Source organism: Embiotoca jacksoni, unplaced genomic scaffold (assembly GCF_022577435.1).
Source record: "Embiotoca jacksoni isolate LCO1_2020_lvr unplaced genomic scaffold, fEmbJac1.0.p SCAF_29, whole genome shotgun sequence".
Classification (NCBI taxonomy): Eukaryota; Metazoa; Chordata; class Actinopteri; family Embiotocidae; genus Embiotoca; species Embiotoca jacksoni.
The window spans coordinates 345,001-353,048 of NW_027185380.1; positions in this window are offsets into that span (position 1 = coordinate 345,001).

Below are 8,048 nucleotides of genomic sequence, written 5' to 3' on the forward strand. Positions count from 1 at the left end.
GAGCCACCGCTGGCTCTTCCCCCGGCTCGTCTAAATACGGTCACCTCTGGCTTCAAAACCGCTCCGAACTAGCGAGATGGCGCTGTTCACGAAGCAATAGTTGACGTGACGTTTGGTTGCCGCTTGGTTTTGGGCCAACGGCAGAAGTATTTGGCTCAGAGGAATGAGCTCTGTCTGTCTTTGGCTACATAGATTATACTTGTTTTTCAAGTAATTGTTGTGTTTCGGTCTTTTTATGTGACTCGCTGACAGCAAAAAAAAACCAAAAACATAGAATATCACACTCATCATCATACTCGTCCTTTTAAATCTGTAAACATTCACTGTTATCTACCTGGCCCTCAAGCGCCAACAATCGGCACCAGCCGGGCACCAAAAAAAACACCAGTGAGTGCCAGAGTAATGAAGCTGTTGGCAGCTTCATAATCCAGTCTGAGGCGGAGAGTGGTGAAGACTCTTTCTATACCCCCACACCGGGCTGTTTTCTTTTGGTAAGGTCAAAAAGAAACGTTCATTAAGGGCGTATAGAGCGGCAACGGCTGGCTGGGAATGAGAAAATCCTGTTGCTGATGAAGCAGGCAGGTCCTTCATCTTCCTCACCATGTCTTTGTTTCAGAGTAAAACAATCTAGAAAGATGGACGGATAGATGGATAGAGAGATATATCTGCATTTCTAGGCTTCACTCCATCACTCTCACTGAGATCCTGGGCCTTAGCCTCCTGTGCTCTGATGGTACAGGTTACCATGGTAACGGAGTGGTCTTGTGGCCCTGGATGTAGGCACACACACACACACACACACACACACACACACACACACACACACACACACACACACACACACACACACACACACACATTCTCCCTCTCTCCATCTCTTCATGCATACATATTCGGAGCTACAGGTGCCCCCAAAAGTATCATCCTTCCTGATTTTGATTGACACACTCGAGGGGCAGTGGATCACAATTAGTGATGCGGCTAATTTCCCACAATGCCCTGCAGCCACTGGGCACCCACTGCGCCCGCAGCCAGTTCATCAATATTCATGAACCATCTGATGAATATGTAAATATATATATAAAAAAAATAAAAAGCTACGGTGTCCAGGTGAACAACCTCAGCTCGCCGATCTGAGGCCGCCGCACGCACTCGGTGTCCAGGGGTGAGAGACTGGCAGGAAATGACATCTCGGGGCATCAAAGGGAACTTCTCCTGATTATAAACCTAATTAATGCATAAAATCTTGATCATTAACGCTGAGATCTAAATTAAGTCTAACCTTATCACCACAAATCATGACAATTCCTATACGCCTAACTTGAGTGGTTTAAACCGCCTGCTATAATCTCTTAAAGGGAACGTTGGCATTCTTCACTGGAATTATCATTTTTCATTTACAGCATATATATATCTAAATTTAATCCCAATCTTTTAATTTGATACACAACAAAGTCAACAACATACATAGATCCATGTATTAGAAATCCATGTCTGACTGTGAACTGTAAACCTGACTTTAATCTGAAGAATTATCATAACACTACTTGTAATCTCAAACTCTTAAATTTTAAATCCAATTTTGACTTCAGTTTTAACCATTGTCATGAATTATTAACCAGGTTTTTAATTTTTTATCTGAATGTCATTGACTGTAAACGTCATGCGTTGGATTAAACTGGATTTAAAGCTCATGATATAAACTTCGGTTCAAGTGAAAGCACACTCTTAACCTCGCTACAAACCTGATATATAAAACGTAATTGAGACAATCTGTATGTAGTTACCGTTAAATAAGATTAGGTAAGCTTGAGAACGCACATTTTCTTTTAAAACATGACCGTACTTGTACATCAGAACAATCCCGAACATCCGGCCAGAGAAACATCTTCACCGACGAAGAGTTCTGATCTCGCAACCCCGAAACGAACACACCCATCAGTCCGATTGAGGAAACCGTGTCATTGTCACGTTTTGCCTCGCCTAAGCGTGAAAAGCACACGCATGCATGACCGGGGCTGAAGAAGGAGGTCATGTGATGAAGTGTGACGAATGGAGAGGCAGAAAAAGAGCTGGTTTGGATGGATTTAAACTGAGTCCGTGAGAGAGAAATCTTTTTCTTTCTAAAGCTGACCACGTGGTTGTTGTTGGCTGAAACGAAGGCACCTTCCTTGTCACACCGAGGTGAGGCGGACCATGTCTTTGACCTGGTGTCCTGTGGTGGACTGACAGGTGTCAACATCATCATCCAGTCAGTCTGGATGAGGACACAGAAAACACTTTTGTATGAAGTGAAATGAGAAGTTTAAGTATTCGTGGCGTTATTTTTTGAATGCATCCTCGGTTTATAATCAGTGCCCGATACATTTAAACGATATTTACTGCAAATGAATTAGAGCACAGACATGCAAAAGAAACTGAAAATGTGCAGAATAACAACAAACAAAAAAAAACACCAACAACTAAATAATCCTGTCAGTTAGACGCTAGAAGACTTTCATATTTTGGCCTTTTCTTTGCACCTTTGTTAAGAAAAGTGAGGTTACGTTTGAGTTATCTGTAAAGAAGATCTTAAAACCAGATTTTGACGAAAGTCATTTCGAATCCAAGGCACAACGGATTCCATTTTAATGACTATCTTCTATTCGATTGAAGGTTTCCACCATCGGGCCACAAACTATATGAAACTAACAGAGATTTTAAGTCCTCGGGGGGGGGGGGGGTTTCCGAGTCGAGAAATCAATTTCACTGGAATGAACTGCGGTGACAAGGATGACATGTGTGGGCGGAACATTGACACAAAGTTGACTTCAGTCTCTTGTTGGTTTTAATCCTCCCCTTAATTGTTCACAGATATTTGTGGGTAAGTGCAGTCTGCTAACCCGGCAACATCTTGTCTTGTTATTACACTATTATATGAAAGTGTTTTTCTTTTTTAGTGGTTCAAACATATAATCGCACGCACACACACACACACACACACACACACACACACACACACACACACACACACACACACACACACACACACACACACACACACACACAAGGAGCCACACCAGGCGCTGCAGATCTGCAAGGAAAACCAAAGCGGACAGATCAGAGCGGCGATATAATCAACTCTGAGTTCTGAGGAAAAAGCGTTTCAGTCCTTCCTCTCTTCCTTCCTTCCTTTACCTCCTCTCATCTCCATACCAACCCCCCCCCCCTCCCCCTCTCCCATCCACCCTGCGTGGAGCTGAGCACAGCGAGCTGGCGATGCTGGCAGAGACCGACCCAGTTCAAGGTTTGAATAGACAAACCGGCAGCCGGTGGTGCTCAGGACCCAACAGCACAAACTTGGAGATGGGGCTCACGTTGAGGCAGCGCTCCGGTGCAGAGTTCAGCTAAACCAGAAGGTTTATTGCTAGGTGTGTGCGTGTGTGTGTGTGTGTGTGTGTGTGTGTGTGTGTGTTTGTGTGTGTGTGTGTGTGTGTGTGTGTGCGTAGGTGGGTAGGTGTGTGTGTAGGTGTTATTGAGAAGCATGGCTTTCCCCTGAGAGCTCCTCCATTAATTGTGAAGTGAAGGAGCCTGAGGGCGACACCAGGGACCTCCATTAAACACAGACAGGCAACTGACAACCTCTCTCTTTCTCCCTCTCTCTCCCCACTTTCTTTTTCCTCTCACACACCCCCCCCCCCCCCCATCTCCCACCCCATCCCCTCCCCTCCCTCATTTATCCTCTAAAATTCAAATTCACATTCAAATTTAAACAAGGTTCATTGCCATGAAAGGAGCAAGCTAATGTCGGCAAAGCAATAACAACACACAAAAGAAAATAGTTTTGTTGATTCTGGGAGGCTGCGAACAAGGAATGCACCACCTTAATCTAGCGTGCATGCATAAAATATCGCATTTTTGCACATTTCAAGCAGCAATTACCCTTGTTAAACAGCTTTTGTTGTGCAGGAATCTTATTCTGTGTTTGTCTGATTCCATCAGATGAGGTCGACTCAGGTTTTTAATTTCCTCTGCATGCACACCTCAGACATTTATAACTCCAGATGCCCCAATTATACTTTCAAAACACCTCAGTGCACTTTAACTGGCTTTTTAATTCTCCTATTTTGCTCATTCTCCACTTCGGCTGATAAGTCTGCAGTCAGTGGAGATAAACTTTGTCTCCTCAGAAGTAAGTCGAAACTCGCTAATGGGGTTGCTACTGTCCTCGGAGCCTGCCCCATACTATGGGTGCTTTTTGTAGCCGGGCTGCAAGTCCCTTATGAACTTATTTCCAGAGCAGGGTAATTATTGCAGGTACAGCGCCTCAGGACGAGTACCTGATTCCCAACAGGATCTGTCTGGACTCCTGAATAAGCCCGGACTGAGATCTTCTCCAAACTGCCAGTCAGCAGCTAGATCTCCTCCACCATGGGAATATCTGTTTTCTTGTCCCTCGGTGAATCTCAGGCCTCTGAAAGTACCATCTCTACTCAGGATACAAAAATACTTAAAAATGGTCACCAATTTATCCTTCATTGTTTTAATTTTCACCCTTTTTCAGCACTTTTTTTTTTACTTACCTGTGTGTGTGTGTGTGTGTGTGTGTTTGCCTGTTCGTGTGCTTGTGTGTGTGTGTGTGAGCAGTGAGAGTCGCCCCCCACAAGAGGGAGCACCAGTAGTGTGGAAGAGGCTCACATATGTCAGCCCTCACTCACCCCCCCCTCCTTGACTTTGACCGTTTCTACACACACACACTCACACACACACACACACACACACACACACACACACACACACACATACACATCCGTACAGTACAGTATATGTTCATACTGCTGTAGGCAAATACCAATGTACCTAATGGAGTCCACCTTAACTCTGATTATCAATGAATTTGCCAAGTGAAGCACTGATGTGCATTTTATGCCGTGCACAAACACACATATTGCACTTGCACACACACACACACACACACACACACACACACACACACATATATACACATACGCTATAGCAGATGTTAAGGATTAGTGTGTGTTTGTATGGGTGTGTGTGTGCGTAGCCTCAGGCACTGTTCAACAATGCATTATTCCTGAGTGCACCAGTTAAGAGGGGCACTCCGTCTCCATGGCAACCACCCCGGCTCTGATGTAAACATGGGGGTAGTTGAACGTCAGCCCCAATAAAGTGGAAGATTCCCCCCCCCCCCCGCTTCCCCCCAGCCCCCCTCCCCTTTGCCGACAACAAAAGATAATAATAACATGCTGAGGTGTAAAAACTGTCACGGTGTCTTTTAAAGAATTATGACGGAGAGTTTGAATCAAAAATTAAGGTCAAGTGGATGTTTTTTTTTTTTTTTTTTTTTTTTTTTTTTTTTTAATTCAAATATATTGTTGTATTGATCACATCACATGGAAATCTTTTATCCTCATTTTGTTCTTCACCTTACATCTGTTGGACGTAGACCCCGGAAAATGAAACTGAGATTCAATGTGGTGAAATGAAGGTCACATAAATATATACTGTATATATATATACATATATATATATTCCCTCTCTGTTCATCCGAGGAGCTTGAATATACCATCCTGCCTAATCTAATCTAGATGCAACCCACTCCCACCCCCCAACAAAGCCACTTTACTTCCTGGTTGATATCTGGGGGGGGGGGGACCCTGCTTTGTTAGACGGCTGCCAACTTTTGGCAGCCTGCGGAGAGATCGGTGGATTTCTGCAGAGATTAGTATAATCAGAGAGGTCCCACTGGGGCTAAATATGGCTCGACCAGAAGCAGAGAGTCTAAGCTAAGAGAAGGAAGAGGTGTTGGTGGCCATCGGCAACATTGGAGGCGATGTGGCCGGGCAACTGTGAGCGAGAGTGTGTGTGTTTTGTATTATGTTTCTTGGAGCCAATTGCTCGGCAGTAAGTGTACCGACTCTGTCCTGTTGTCAGTAATACAGTCCATAGCTGTTACTAAATCGAAATACGTTTGCCCATATTTAACATGATTGTTAAACAGTGATGCATTTATTGCAATGACTTTGTGCTGTCTGACAGCAACAAGTCAGACAAGACCTAACGTTGAGCATTTACTCTGAAATCACTGTCAAATGTAATTTTGCTGCAGGTTCATCTCAGTTCGATGGATGAAAGCCATTGATTGCACCAATCAGTCAAAGCTGGAAACTTTCACTTCTTCCTTTGTGCCGTTGCTTCTCTGAGATGTGATTGTAACCAAATGTGCTGTCTTTAAGAATAAATGAGGCTTCCTGCAGGAGAACAGTAGCATTGATTCTCTTCTAGGGAAAAAAAAAAAAAAATGTATTGTATGGTTTTGTGTAATCTATCAATATTACACTCTTACACTCACTTAAATTGTAAAACATAATGTTTTGGGGCACATTTGCCTTTTCACCATTTTGTGTATCGTTGAATTACACTCGATCACCTTGTAACGTATCGTAGCGTAACGTGCATTTCGTTTTACCAGTACTCTACTATACGACGTGGTTCTTGCAAAAGGGACTGAGACTCCCACAATGCACTGCACGTTGAAACTGAGAGGTTGCGACGTGATTATCGGGATGAAAAGATAAAAAAAAAAAAAAAAAAAGTTTCTGACACAAGATTATATTTGTTTTTCAGGCTTACTCTTTTTTTCCCTCACTTTTCTTGTAAATTATCGTATCATTTTTCTTTCGCTACAACTTCAGGACTAAATATTATTTATATAAATGAAAGAGAGAAAAAAACACTTCTTGGTTGAACTGGTCTCAAACAGTAGGTTTGTGCTTTATTTTGAGGCATTGCATATTAAAAAGGCTGGAAACCACTGCTCTGTTCTGTCACATTGCATTAAACTTCATTAATTAATCTTAATCTTAATCTTAATCTTCATCGTATCGTGAGTTTCTCAGTCTGCAAAGTCTAATTTCACTAATCCTACCAGACACAATGGTGACAGCGTGTTTCTGGAAGCTCTAAAACTGTTGCTGTGTGTTTTGGGAATTTTTTTTTTACTTTCAAATGAAAAAAAAAAAAAAAAAAAAAATCTCAATTACAATTTATCGATATCATATGACTAGCGTGGAAACGTCACAGCACCAGTTTCTCAATCAGGCCTCGACAAAAGGACCTAAAACACCTTATGAGAAGCGTCATATTTAGAAAATACTGTGCATTGTTTAAAGGGTCTACTACTGACATATTTTGATAATTATACCCCTGCACATATATTGTATTTTGCTCATCAGAAGAATAAATTTGTTGTATAAAACCTGATACTTCACTGACTTCATCAATATAAAAAACAAAAGGGCTTTGAGTTTGTGTGTTAGAGAGGTCTGAGGAGAAAAATGCATAAAAAGTGCAAGAAACAAATTGGGATTAAACTGGTTTATTAACAGTGCCAGTATAGTGAAAATGATAAATAATTAAAGAGTAATTTGTCCCCCATTCATTATAGTATAGCATCACATAGCAAAGCATTCAGCGGATCTTTTATTTAGTAATCCATGTCCAGTGATGACGTGCGCCACATTAGTGTAACTTCATTCTTTCAAAAACAGCTTCAGATGAGTTTATTTATTTTTTTTTTTTTAAACTTGTTCGGCGGTTCCCCTGGAAACAAACAGTGTGAGTGTCGGAGTCAAACCAGCCAAACCCGGCATGTCATGTCCGGCACCTCATCCAGGCACAGCCATTATTGTCTAGCAGCCACACGAGCAGAAAAGCAGAGGCGATGGGGGTTATAATGCTCATGAGTGTGTTTATAAGTGCGTGTGGATCCTGAACTCGCTCTCTCTCTCTCTCTCTCTCCATTGGAATGGGTTCTAGTGTGTGTGTGTGTGTGTGTGTGTGTGTGTGTGTGTGTGTGTGTGTGTGTGTGTGTGTATCTGACAGCTCAGATGAGGACTGGCTGCAGGCAGCTGCTTTGCTCGAGGCCACATTCAGTTCCGTCGCGCTGCATTAGTCCCCAACCAACCTGTCACCCCCAGCAAGAGAGTGATAGCAAACAGCACACACGCACGCACGCACGCACGCACACACACACACACACGCACATT